This window comes from Tauraco erythrolophus, chromosome 8 (assembly GCF_009769465.1).
Source record: "Tauraco erythrolophus isolate bTauEry1 chromosome 8, bTauEry1.pri, whole genome shotgun sequence".
Taxonomy (NCBI): domain Eukaryota; kingdom Metazoa; phylum Chordata; class Aves; order Musophagiformes; family Musophagidae; genus Tauraco; species Tauraco erythrolophus.
In genome coordinates, this window is record NC_141472.1 from 33,005,750 (window position 1) to 33,020,252 (window position 14,503).

General features: G+C 39.5%; 1 protein-coding gene across 2 annotated transcripts in view; it reads right to left on the reverse strand.

Annotated features, from left to right (window-relative positions):
• MYLK (myosin light chain kinase) overlaps positions 1-14,503 on the reverse strand; it is a 220,746-nt gene that overhangs the window by 168,963 nt on the left and 37,280 nt on the right. The window contains exon 2 of one of the 2 annotated variants that reach the window (XM_086615379.1): positions 13,903-13,963. The exons of the other annotated variant lie outside the window; for it this stretch is intronic. The gene's annotated coding sequence lies outside the window, so the exon portion shown is untranslated. The remainder of the gene's footprint in view (positions 1-13,902; positions 13,964-14,503) is intronic. 2 annotated transcript variants of the gene reach the window in all.

Genomic DNA, 14,503 nt, shown 5'->3' on the forward strand with positions numbered 1-14,503 from the left:
ACGCAGGCAGAGTGAATAACAAAGAACATATGATGAAGGCTGTCAAAGGCCAACCAATATTTTGCCGTACTGGCAGTATAGTTGAGAATCATGATGGCTCCACTGTGGAACTCTACAGCTTTAATTGAATGAACTTCAGGACATTTTCTTTGATTTTTTTTCTCCCTACTCATATAAGAACAGACAAATAAGAACAGATAAATAATCCAAGAACGACTGAGGTTCATACAAACCCCTTTTTACTGACTTTCACTCACAAAGCTGGTTGTTGAAGAGTCATTCCCCACACCTCCCCATTCATTTTTCAAGCTTTGTTGTTTGCAAAGTGTTTTATATTTCTCCCTACCCAAGTGCCTCAATCTGTCTAGTTTCCAGTCTAGGTCAATTCTCCTTTATATGAGATCCCAACAACCACTCTGGATGCCAATACTGAAAGCAAGCATGTCAGAAAGACGCCAATTATCCAAGTGTTTACACAGATGTGAATAAAAATGTGCAACGTTGATATTAGAAACAGAGAAATGCATTCTTCACTTTAAGATAAAGTATTAAAGATTTAAAAAAACCCACATATGAAAAAAGCCAGTTCTTCAAACGCTGCTGACACTTCACATCCCATTACCTCTTTTGTATATCTCTTGCATATCTAAAAATTGTTCATGTTTTCTCCATTCTCTTTTCCGTTCCTTTGGCATGCAGCTCCTACCAGAGATTTCTTCTTTAATGATCGATTAAGAGAATCGGCCCTCTCCTTAAATTAGCTCTCCACCACCACACTGAGATACTTACATTTCTTAAGAGACCAGTGTATTGAAGCCTTAATTGAGACTAAAATTTGATCTCTGTCAAATTTATTCTGACAACCAGTTTCAGCCACGGAGGACAGAGGGCAGAACCAGCCAGTTTCTGTTTTGTTCCCGGTCATACGTTATATTCCACAAGTAGAATATCTGAGTTGAGCAACAGAAAAAATAATGTTGTCTTACTTAAATTTTACTGAAGTCAGTAGAAAGACTGCCAGTGCCTTTAGTGAGACCTGAATAGGAGGGAATGAGGGAATCAGGTCCAAGGCAAACTCTTCATTTAAAAGCACTTGCCAGGAGACTTCTGTGCGCTCGCTCAACACAGAGCTCTGCAGATTCTGAAAACCAGTTTAGAACTGGGTGCACTTTTAAACTCTGCAGAGAAGCTCTAAACCAGATGTGCCTTGGAGTATCATTTATCAATTAAAAAAGTAACCATATGCCTCAGTTCTAGAAGGTGTCCATGAACAAAAGGTTCTTAATTAACTTGGAAATAGTAAAAGAAATGGGAAACCTGATCTTTGGATAGTATCAATGAGATTAAAAAGTTCAAAGAATTTTGTAAAGCTTGAGGAGGGTGTTTGAGAAATTATCAATAAAATCCATACGATTTTCTCTTTAAGCAGTTTCTTTTCCTATACCCAGAACAACCAGAAAGTTACCCTACAAAATTGTCACAGAAAGTGTCAAATTGGAATGAGAGTTCTGCAAATGACAAAAATCCCCTTTTAGACAAAAATCTCCATGCCACAAATCTAGAAGCCAGCACTGAGGGGGGTAAGAGAGAAGAACAGAAAATTGCTTTTCCCGGTGGACCCACAGATACAGCACAGACACAATTTTAGCACAGGGCAGTTTTGGCCAGTTGCACAAGAAGATTTCATTTTTTCATACAAATTATTAAACCAGTGTTTTCCCAACAAAAGACAATTAAAGACAATCTATATCCAGAATCAGTAAACAGGGAGTAGAAATCATTGCACTGGGAACTGCAAAGGTACACAAACAGAAAGTTCATTGGTCTTGCTGAGGAAATTCTTGGAATATCTGCATCTCATGTGAGCAAGTCTGCTGATCATGGAATGCTTAGGCTTCAGTTTTAAATGATGCCTCCAAAACCACATGCAAAATAATTGATTGCTGAAAAAATTTTGTGAGCACAAACACTCATGAAGAGAAACCAAGCACTTAAGTACCCAACTAGTTCAAGGAAAAAAGAAAAAAAGATAACTAAATTACATCTAAAGGTATCAGAATGAAGTTGTTTGTTTTTTTTTTTTTTTAACATCGGGTATAATTTCTGAGGAATCGAGCTGGACAGGTAAAAACAAGGTAATTAATAAAAATAAAAACATATGAATATATAGGCTAGACAGGTACATCAGTAAACAACTCCAAATCAATACAGCAATATTTTGACAAGTATCAGCAAATCCTAAACCCTCAGTAACAGGATCCATAGCACAGGAAGCACAAAGACCTTTTTCTATAGCAAGTTCCAGGTCTGTATTAGAATTCCTTCTGTGCCACAGAATTAGAGCTCGCGACACCCAGCCCCAGCAGGGCTCTGACAAACAGCATCAGGATGTCACACGTTACGGGTTACAACAGAGGAAGACTTCCCCCGTGTCGCAAATACCCGCCCTACTTTTCCTGTAGCCGCAATCACTTTGCTAATATCTCCAATGGCCACGATCCTTTCCCTGCCAACGTCTCCACATTCCCCAGCTAAAAGAGATACTTCAGAATATTTACATGTTAATCAAATTACGCATTTCCCTATGCTGCTTCTTAGCCAGTTTTTCACAGTATCACACTTCGAGCTACTACAATGAAGCCACAGCTGTGTCAGATTTTTTATTTTTTGTTTGCTTGTTTGTATTTTTTTAGGTTTGTTTTGTTGGGGGTTTTTTTTGCATCACCTAGATCTCTTCCATGCATCTTTGCCATGTCAGCTTCAAACCTGAGCTCTGCATTACTTTCATGAAGACATACAGCGAGTCCATATAAGAAGAAGGACCCAGTTCTATTGCTGTCCTCAGGCTCTGTGAAATGCTGTCTTTCCTCAGCTCTTAAACAACAGAATGCAAAGCGATTTGAGAGGTTCCAAGTTCCCATGTTTATCACCTGGATTTCTTCATGGCAATATTCAACTTATTAGACTGTTAAAAGGCTCATCTCCTGCTTCCTGAGGTTTTGTTTTGGTTGGTTTCTGGGTTTTTTTTAAGGTGTGAGTGTTTATTTTCAGCATGGAGGGTTTTTTTTTGCTCAATACCTTCTTGATTTCTCACATGACCACTGAGATAATCTACTGCTTCTTCCTGCCTCCTCTGTCCTCCCACAGCAATGACACGATGTTCCAACGGTATCACTGTCGGATGCATTTTAGCTGTATGGGAGGGAGTACAGTGATATATTTATGGACACCATTGCTGATGACTGAAACACTAAATGCATGGCTTATGATGCTTCAGACTACTTAAAATAAAAGGTGAAGCACAGAGGCCAGACAAGCAGAGGTAAACAATGCTTTTGTGATTACTATTACCACGTTTTCATAAGGGAGAGGAATGTCTTAAAGTAAGGAGCTAACTTTTAAGCTGGTATAAATCAGACTATTTTCATAGGGTCACAAAAGTGAACCAGTTTACACTGGCTAGGGATCTGGTAGCACATCTTTCTGCAAAAGTTTTGGCAGCTGAATGTAAACCCATTAATCATGAAGTACAGTACCACAGTTCTGTGAGATCTGCAGTCACAACGACCCTCCATTATTTATTCAGTTTCTTATCTGGCAGGAAAGACCAGCCTCCAGGAATCTGCCTGGTGAGGTACAGGACAATGGATGATTTCTGCCCCTGAGGCAGCCACCTCATATTTGGAACGACTGGGTTATCTGAAACCAGAGGTAGAGTACCTAGCAAGAGTTTTCTTCAGATAAAACAGCATGGTCCTGTTTTCAAATAGTGGAGATATTTCAAAGCGTCTTTTTCTTTGCTTTTTTAGATAACCTTTAAACAGAGTAATCCAGGCAAATTCCACACAAGATCTCGTAATTTGAAGAGAGGACAGGGAGCCCAAGCTTCCAGATTCTGTTTCTGATCGTGATTCCCTCTCAGTTTGTGATCTTTTCCCGCCTCCATTCTCTCAGTGCATCTCCTGGTTGGTACACGAGTGCTATTAATCTCAGAGATGGTTATGAGAGTTGGCTTTTTTTAAAGTACGTCTGACAACTCTGGATCAAAACACTGCTGCAAGAAATTGGTAGAGCCTGAGTCTTTGTTTTATAATCACCTTTACTATTTGCACAGTAAGTGTCATTCACGTCAACTGAATGACCAGGAATGACAACTAACCGATTTGAGTGGTCAGCGGGTCAAGAGAGGTGATTCTCCTCCTTTACTCTGCTCTTGTGAGACCCCACCTCAAATATTGCGTCCAGTTCTGGTGTCCCCACCATAAGAGAGACATAAATCTGTTGGAGCGTGTTCAGAGGAGGGCCACAAAGATGATCCAGGGGCTGGAGCACCTCTGCTACGAGGACAGGTTGCGGGAGTTGGGATTGTTCAGCCTTGAAAAGAGAAGACTTTGGGGAGACCTAATAGCTGCCTTCCAATACTTGAAGGGAACCTACAGGAAGGCTGGGGAGGGACTTTTTACATGAGTGTCCACTGATAGGACAAGGGGAAGTGGTTTTAAGTTGATGATCAGATTTAGATTAGATCTTAGGAAGAAATTCTTCAGTACGAGGGTGGTAAGACTTTGGAATAAATTGCCCACAGAAGTTGTGGATGCCCCCTCCCTGGAGGTGTTCAAGGCCAGGTTGGACGGAGCCTTGAGTAGCCTGATCTAGTTGAGAGGCATCCCTGCCCATCACAGGGAGGTTGGATTAGATGATCTCTAAGGTCCTTTCCAGCCTATGCCATTCTATGATTCTATGATTCTACATAAGAAACCCTTGGCAGGCAGCTCCTTAGGCATTCAGAAATACAGACTGGTTGTCAAATAAATCATAGAAATTATGTAAGTTGTCATGAGGTGCTTATTGCAGCTTTATGCTTTGTTATTAAAGCAAACACCACAATCCACTCTGAAGCTTTAAAATGTATGTCCAGATGCAGTTCTGTTTTGAGGACATTTCAATCCAAGTGATGAGAGGCAGCATTGTTATTTATGTGTGGTTCTGCAGCACATCTGAATGATTCACCCAACAAGTGACAAAGGAAACAGCTTTTCTAGGATCCTAGAAGATGACATTGTACAGTATGTTCAGCAAAGCATCAATATTTCTAACACACACAGAGTCATGAACACAAAGAGAAAAATAATCTCCTTCTTGCAGCGTCAGAAAAAAAAAAAAAAAGGAAAAAAAAACATAAAAGTAAGGGCGATTCCTACAGACAGGACAGATACCAAAAAGACTTGCTACCACTCTATTTTCTATTTTTACATTTCTGATGGGGAATAACAGCAAGAACAAATAACAGGATGCAGCAGAATTCCAAATATGAATTGGTGTGTTGGTTTAACAGACAGGAGCAGCTTTTCCCAGCACTGTTATCTAAGCCCATGAGATATCCGAAACAATTATTAACCACTTACTACAAAGAAGTAGTTACTCCTGTGCTGGAAAAGACAGACACTATCTGGATTTATTGCAGTTATGCATGAAGAGAGGTCTGGTAGAAAACATGAAGTAAACCAATTTTTACAGGTTTTTGATATCACAACTGGAAATCCTTAGAACAAAACTTGAATCAAGAAGAAAATTGCCCAATTCGAAATGGTTTCTTATAAGTCTAAAACTTAGGCCAATTTCCTGAGCTTGGCAAACATTTCAGTTACCATTGCCATCCCTAATCACAGCAAGTTTTTCCTTCCAGTATTGTTTTTTTTTCTGAATTTGAAACGCAAGCTTAATGCAAACCCACATCAAGCAGAAACAGGATAAAACAGCTCCATGCTGAGCCTGTACGGGTAAAGCTGCAGAGATTCTTGCTGCTCTAGTCACAATAATAATTTTTCAGCTGAAAAACTACTGGTCCAATTCAGCAAGTGCCTGCTTTGCTCCTGTGCCACACAAAGCCACAGAAAAAGTGATGCTAGCCTTCTGCTAGTTTTTTTAACATCTGTTAGCTGGGACATAGCAGCATAGAATCTTAGAAGCTTGTAAAATGAATTAAGCAGACAAATGCACTGTATTTGTTTTCAGTTCGACAGGAGGCTCTAATATTAAATACATATGAAGGAAGAGACATGTTAAATCGAACGAGCCTGGAGGCTTAAAGTGATATTAATTCCACTTGCTTTCAACCATGTGGATCCAATGATCAAAGGGATTTAGAAGCAAGAAGGGAAAAATGGAAATATCAACACTCAGCAATGCTCTGCTGCCTCAGGGCAGCACAGGACAGTAACAGATGTCAGGAGAGCAGCAGGGCTATCTCTTCTCACATCGAAAGGAGACAGGAACTGCAGTCACACTGGATTTTCATGCACCAACCTCAAATCTTCAAGATGCTGTTATGAAAAGCTGCAAATTGTACTTCTACTCTTCTGCTTTATAAGCTTAGAAACTCTTTATATAAAGCACTGCTAGTGATGGCTAGTTCCTTTTAGCATGACTTCGGAGAGATGGGAGAAGAGCACCAAAACACCATTGGCAGTGACTGAAAATCAGTAGATATGTCTTTGAAGAGACCAGAGACAGACCTATTGAGTGTTTATGTGAGCAAGAGCACTTGCCAAAGGAGAGCAAATCTTTGTTTCAAGCTGTTTAAAGAAGCCTTCCCAGATCCAGCATATGTATTTTGCGTTATCCAGAAGCTATAATAAACTGGACTAGAAACACTAGCTGATTTTTTTTTTTAAAAAAAAAGTCAGAGCAACTTTTTGCCAGAATGTTCCTCCACTAGCACATGAGAAATCTCCAGTTATTCATTATTGCACGTTATTATGCTAGCAGTTAGTTTTCTGTCCTGGGGGATTTATCCTTCCTATATAATAGAACAGAAAAAGAAAAAATAGAAATTTATTGCTGAAAGATATTCCAAAGAATACTTTTCCAAACTAGATAAGGATAGAGAATATAGAAACAACTGTTATTTTGGTTGGTTTTTGGTTTGGGGTTTTTGTTTGTTTGTTTGTATTTGTTTATTTCCTGAATTACACAAAGATAACAATACAACAGTAACTGCTGTGAAAACTGATCAAATAAAGTATTCTTTTTAAAAGTCAATAATATTTTTCTTTAAACATTAAGTCCTTGAAACTGTCAATTTGCAGAGTTCTCCAACGTAGGCTGTTTCTCTGAGTGAAAGTGAAGTAACTCCATTGGTATTGATAGAGTTAATCTAGATTTATAACACCGTAAACAAATCATAACTGACCAGGTATGTGTTCTTGTTTTCTTCCTGATCTATATTTCTCATATATATATATTTGGGGAGTGGTAGGGGTGTGAGGGTGGAAATCACAGGAAAACATTCTAGGCAAGAACATAATTTCTCTGTAGATAGCAGGTGCTATCTACAATATTAAATTAAGACAAAGTAAGAGACTATCCAGTTGGAAGACTAGGAGGATTTAGGGCACCTGTGATTACCCACTTTATTTATTTTTATACAAAGCGGAAGCCGAGACTGCTAGTCTTGAAGTAACAGGCTGCCAAATGACTGAGGATTACCAAGTGGTTACGTCATAGATTTTAGTCTTTGCTTTACTTGTCACTGACATAACACAAGATCTCACATTTGGACTCACTGACAGATCATCTTGTGATGTTTGCTCCTCAGGAACAATGTTAGAGAAGACAGGTTTTCTACAGAGTAGTACTATAGAGTTTTCTACTCACTGCAGTGACCTAAGTGCTGATGGTTTCATGCCCAACTACATCGTACTGCTACAAGAGACAGACAACAGGTAACAAAGCGTAAGTGAAGACTCTGGACTTCTAATCATCTCTTCCAAAGGCCTGCCCAGCTTTCCGATAGAGCAGAGCTAGATGATGCCAGCTCCTTAAAGGTCAAAAGGCAATCAAATATCCTTACGTTTGAGGAGGAACCAAATCACTCAGTAGCCAGAAGGAATCAAGTCAAATCTCATCCACAAGCCACTTCTCCGGCATCACCTGCTCAGCTTGCTAAGTTTTGTCGGAGATTCTCCTGCGAGCCTTTGTGCATAACAGTAAACAACATTAAAGCTTGCACTGAAAGAGTTTCAGCCAAGCTCAGCATGGTTGCACTTCTGAATCAAACCAATCATGAAAGTAAGTTTTCACAGTATTAGGGCCTAAATTGTTCTCCACATTTTTGTAGAAAGACAGATCAGCTGAAGGCTGGTATATTAACATTTTTTAATTTTATGCCAGGCCTTAATTCTGTCAAGAAACAGACCCAATCTTGCCAAGGGCTGTGAGTTTAAAACAATTAGTCAAAACTGGTCATATAATTAATAACTTCATACTTAGCTTTAGTATTTCCCTGCCTCAACTCGAAATTGTGTTAATACCTGGCACTCAGGTTCTGCTGAACTGAATGGGAAGGTTCCCTTGATTTAACAGACTTTCCATCATGCCTTTTGGCAAACTTCACCAGTCAGATTCTTGTGTGCAAGACATCCATCCAGAGAAGTGGAAAGTACTCTTGCAGTTACTGGAGATTGTTGGAAGAGTATTTGATGAAACACTCCTCCCCAAGTGTGTTTGTTTTGGTTTGTTGGGGATTTTTGGTTTTGTTTTTGTTTTTAAGTAGCTATTGTTTCAAAGGACTAGAGGATTTGGATTTTGTTGTTCTTAAATGTTTAAGTTCTTTGTTCTTCTGCCCTAAATTTTAAAAAAGTGCTAGTGATAACTTTCCTGATGTCTTGCGACATTTTTAAAATATTTTAAATTTACTTCGGGAAGATCCTGTGGTACCTTATAAATCTCCCAGAGAGCAGAAAAGGATTTTTGTGGGCTTTCTTTTTGCCAGATTTCCCCATGCTATGTGTATTTTAACTACTACTTTCTTTAGACTGAAGTGCTGCCTATGTTTTAACTCCTCTTATGCAGAACTGCTGTCTTCTGCACAGAAGATTCAAATCACCAGAGCCCAAAATGGTCAGTTAGAGACAAAAAACTTACACGTCACTTAAATAACTGTCAGATGTCCTTACTGTTCCAACAAGATAAGGATTGTCAGTGCGCAGTATAAACTAACAAGCTCCTCACAACACATGTAGCTTCAGGAAAAAAGGTAAATGATGAAGAACAGATAAATGACTACGTATAGGTTTCTAGCTTCTTCAAGCTACTTCTTTCCCCATTCTTTGGAGATCACCAATTTGATTTTGAAATGTAAACTATTGTAGATTTTTTTTAAAATAATTTTAAATCATGAAAGAAAAGAAAAATCAGTGGGAGACCTGTATTCTTAATGTTAAATAAATGGAATAGATAAATACAAACCACAAAATACATATGAGTGTGCCCTTTGGTTTGAAAATATCAGCCATTTTTCCCCCAAGTGCTAATCCTAGTTAATGCCAGCTCCTTTCCTTTAGGACTTCGCAAGTTTCGTTGCTTGCTGCACAGCCTTGTGCATACATAAAGCTCTTTATGAATTTAGTGAGTCTATTTAGATAAGTAAAATTACGTATGCACATCTAGATGGAAATAAAAATGAAGCAACCACCATGGAACAAGGATACAAAAACTTTAGTATGGCTTTCAGTCAGAAGAAACATGGTCCTGGGAAGTCTTCAGATGCAATGTTATTGGCATCTGACAGAAATCATAGAATCATAGAATGGTTTGGGTTGGAAGGGACCTCAAAGATCATCTAGTTCCAACCCCCTGCCATGGGCAGGGAAACCCTCCACTACACCAGGTTGCCCAAAGCCTCATCCATCCTGGCCTTGAACACCTCCAGGGATGGGGCATCTACAACTACTCTGGGCAACCTGTTCCACTGCCTCACCACTCTCTGAGTGAAAAATGTCATCCTTATATCTAATCTAAATCTGCCCTCTTTCAGTCTAAAGCCATTGCCCCTTGTCCTATCACTACATGCCCTTGTAAAAAGTCCCTCTCCAGCTTTCCTGTAGGCCCCCTTTAGGTACTGGAAAGCTGCTATAAGATCACCCCTGAGCCTTCTCTTCTCCAGGCTGAACAGCCCCAACTCTCTCAGCCTGTCTTCATAGCAGAGGTGCTCCAGCCCTCGGATCATCTTCGTGGCCCTTCTCTGGACTCACTCCAGTAGCTCCATGTCCTTCTTATGTTGGGGACTCCAGAGCTGAACACAGTATTCTAGGACAGAACTGAATCCTTTGCTATTGAAGCGTTTGCTTTCCTCAGTGTTTGCAATATTTTTGCACTTGAGTGAAGCAATGATTGATTCTGAACTTACAAGGCATGAAAAGCACCACTGTAATGCAGACCGAGGGCACTGGTGACAGGTTGAAGGCTCAGGAACAGACATCCAATAAAATCCGAGCACATAAACATGGCTAAGTGAGACATCTGCTCCAAGCTACTCGGTTCATTCACAGGGTGAAACTGGTTTGCACTGTTTACAAATAAATATAATAAATAATCAGGCAGATCTGTTGCCAGTTAAAGCAGTAGAAAAAACCTTTCCAATGCCTCTTGCAGAAAGACATCTGTTAACTTGAACTCTCCAACCCAAGGAGCTTAAGGAAACCTGTGCTTACATATTATTTGGGTTTATTTTTTCTCTCTCTTCCTATTTGCTTTTCTGCTCTCACAGGTCACTTTATTAGTTATGTTTTACAAGGAAACATGTTTCCTAGCAACAAAGAACTTCATAATTTTGGCCATATGCTTACCATTACACCAGAGGCTCAATAATCAAAAATTATTTAACCAGAAAAAGAGTCTAGTGTTCTGAAAAATATTTTGGAAACAAACTTATTCATCTATAAAGAAAACATACAACTTGCTTGGACTACTACATAGTATTCGAGACTAACGTGTTTAAAAGACCAAACCTTTCTTTAAGGGAATCTGAGTATGAAATTTAAAATGTGAGCTAGATTTACAGCTGTAAACTCTCCCCAGGACAAGCAGTTTTCCTATTAATGCATCTTCTGCAATCATCTGCTTTCTCTAGTGTGATTTTTCATTCTGATCCCATTGAGAAGAGAATTAGCCAGGGCATAGTGGCTTCTCGTGAACTGAGCCAAGTGTAGCACATTCAACTGTTGAGTATTAAAGGCCAGATTTTAATTTAATTATTATAATTTCTTTCACAGAGGTTACTAGCACAAATCAACAAGGAAAAGCAGCGCACATGAATGTCTTCCACTGTTTTAAAGGAGAAGACCTTCTTCTTCAATCAAGACCAGCTTCAGAGTATTAATTTTCCATCCTAACAAATGGTTTAACATCCAGGCTCAACTCAGCTTTCTGACCTGGACTGATTCCACTAGACACCAAATTATGTCTGCATATCAGCTCCTTCAGCGAAAGCACATGATAAATCTCATTCAGTGAGAGAGGATATCAAAAGAAAAAAACCTCAAACATATCCAATAACACCTCAAAAATCATAGAATCATAGAATGGTTAGGGTTGGAAGGGACCTCAAAGATCATCTAGTTCCAACTCCCCTGCCATGGGCAGGGAAACCCTCCACTATGCCAGGTTGCCCAAAGTCTCATCCAACCTGGCCTTGAACACCTCCAGGGATGGGGCATCTACAACTTCTCTGGGCAACCTGTTCCACTGCCTCACCACCCTCTGAGTGAAAAATTTCTTCCTTATATCTAATCTAAATCTGCCCTCTTTCAGTCTAAAGCCATTGCCCCTTGTCCTATCACTACACGCCCTTGTAAAAAGTCCCTCTCCAGCTTTCCTGTAGGCCCCCTTTAGGTACTGGAAAGCTGCAATAAGATCACCCCTGAGCCTTCTCTTCTCCAGGGTGAACAGCCCCAACTCTCTCAGCCTGTCTTCATAGCAGAGGTGCTCCAGCCCTCAGATCATCTTTGTGGCCCTCCTCTGGACCCGCTCTACATTAAAATTTTGGAAACTTGTATATTTTCAGTATTGAAGACTCATGCAGTCTTTTGGTAACTAGCAGGGACAGTGATGGCATCGTACTGTGGTTAAGATGGAGGTGTCTACCACTGTCAGCACCTAGACTATGCCTCTAACCAGCTTCCTCTCTTAATGAGGGACCATGCATACAAGACAATTAGTTAAGTGATGAACACTTGTGTATCCCTCTATACTCCTATATCACAGGAATTAAAGATGAAAAAAGAGGGAAAAACAACAATCAAAAGACCCAAGTAAGCCACTGTTGACAGCACCTCCTTCCGTAAAAGCATGAAAAGCTATTGACTGTTCTTGGCACATTACACATTTCTACTAGGCAGAGACAGAAAAGAAGATATGTAACTTGAACTGCTGAGTTTCTTGAGAATACCAGGAGCTATCTTGACTTGCCTTCACTCAGAATAATTGCTATTTTGTTTCTTGCTGGAAAAGCATATTTATCACTGCAGTCCAAACTGGACATGTGAAACCACAAAGAAATCAGGATTTACAGCTGTTGGAGGATCAAAACGTCTGCATTTGATCCTATGGAGATCATCAAGTGATTGGCTCTGTAATGGAAGTGCTGCAGCATCAACAAGCAAAGAAAACAGATTAAGCAATACCTTCTTATGACCAGTTCTCATCAGCTCCTGACCTCTCACTAGTGCCAAAACTTGGAAAAAAACAATACTAAATAAAAACTTAATGGCTTTAAATGCTGGAAAAATATACTTACTTCTCTGGAATGAACCTCTAATCCAAACAAAAAAAAAAAATAACATCTTCTGCTCTTGTGAATTTTGGCTGCTCCATTTATATTCATATTCTTTCTTTACGCCTGCAATGACATCACCCAATAATAGGGAAAATGGAAAGTCATTGCAAGCCTAATTTGCAGCCCTTTAAAGAACTCAAGATCCAAACCATACTGAATCAATGCATTTACAGGAGTGGGGCTACTGCCGTCAAGAGTTTTATATAGATGTTATTTAGAGGTCCAGACACACATGAACAGTGGAAAATACAGTAATTGAAAACGCAATCATTGACATCCCTTTAACCAGAAGAAGGCTATACCAGATTAAATATTTAATCTTGAAAGGAAGAAAAAGAAGAACCTCAGACTTTTCAGTAGTTTAAAAACTGAGATGACTACAATTTTCAAAAATGTTTTTGTCTAGAACTTTCATATTTAATGCTCGTAATAGTTCATTGCTTCTCCTTTTATTGACTACATAATATAATCTTGTTGATCTAAAATTCTTTAGGGATTTCTGAATCCCCTTGTGAAGCACATATTCACAGGAGGGGACTGGAAGGATTATAATGACTTGCATCAGTTTTCTGAAGAGGTATAGTTCCTTTAATGTAGCCTCTTAAAGGGAGCCCATATTCTTTTTATTGCACCGTAGGGATCTTTGGATGGGGTAGGGGGCAGAGAAGGAAAGTCCAATCACATAAAACATAGTGATTTTAATCAGGATTTAAATTAATCAGAGCTGACCCATGTCTGGCAAAAATATATGCTACTCCCTGTAAAGAAACAAACCTGAACCACTCCTAGTCCCCATGAAATTTTCTAACTAGAAAAATACTCTCTTGTACACTGAGTTCCCCAAAAGAAATATTTTATTTCTTCCCTGAAGAAGAACTGTGCAAGGAAAAGTGTTTTCCTCTTCTAACAGCAAGTCTGCCCACAGGTGAACCTCTCCTCCCTCCCCATTGTCTCTAAATTCCAAATCATCCAAAGTAGCATTGAATTGCCATATCCACAGGTAACGTGCCATTGCTGAATCTCAGTGCTTCAGCCATCCTCTTCATGCTTAGGCTTAAACCTAGACTGGTTTTGGTGCCTTGTTAGTCAGCTGAGACTTGGGACTAGTCTAGTGCAGTATCCTGCCCCATTCAGAGCTAGCAGGTACAGAGGAAAGATAGGTACAATCCAGCTGCTTCTTTTCCTTTGTAATAGCTAACTCAGGTTAGACGCAAAAGTGGATGCTACGTCGAGAATTTTGCAGAAAAAATAGAGAAAATAACACCAACACAGATGAGACAACCTACCTGGTAAGAAAGTAAGCGCCTTGGCCAGAAACGGACTATCCTCTACACGTTATTAAGCAATCTGCAAATAGAGAAGGTCAGAGCATTAGCAAACAGATTCATATGTTAAAAAAAAAAACCCACAGAACAATCATTGTTCTTATCAGTCAAGCCTGGTCGTGTTAGGTCATGTTATGATACCCTATCATAGGGCATAAAATTCACCCTAAGATACATCTAGTGCAGAACTTCAACTATGGGCGTCTGTCGCCTAAACTGGGACTCAGCAAAATTTTGAGGGTTGCTGCTTTTAAGACTGACCTTTGTGAACACTGACGAAGTAAAAAATTCAGTTTAAAAACATGTTGTATGACCCCTTCTCTCTGGATATTTCCAAGAGATATTAAAAAAGTCTGCAAGAAGGTGTAGAGACTGACGGCATACACAAAAAAGGATTCGCCACCTCCCGTGGTGATCTGCTCCCTAGAATGCCCAAGAAAACAGATGCATCTTTCTTCCATGTAGACTGGTAACTGCAATCTATAAACCTAAATTCTTCTCCACTGTGCCAATCATCAGACTATTCAATTTCTATGGGTCTGAGAAAGACCAAGGCCATTTC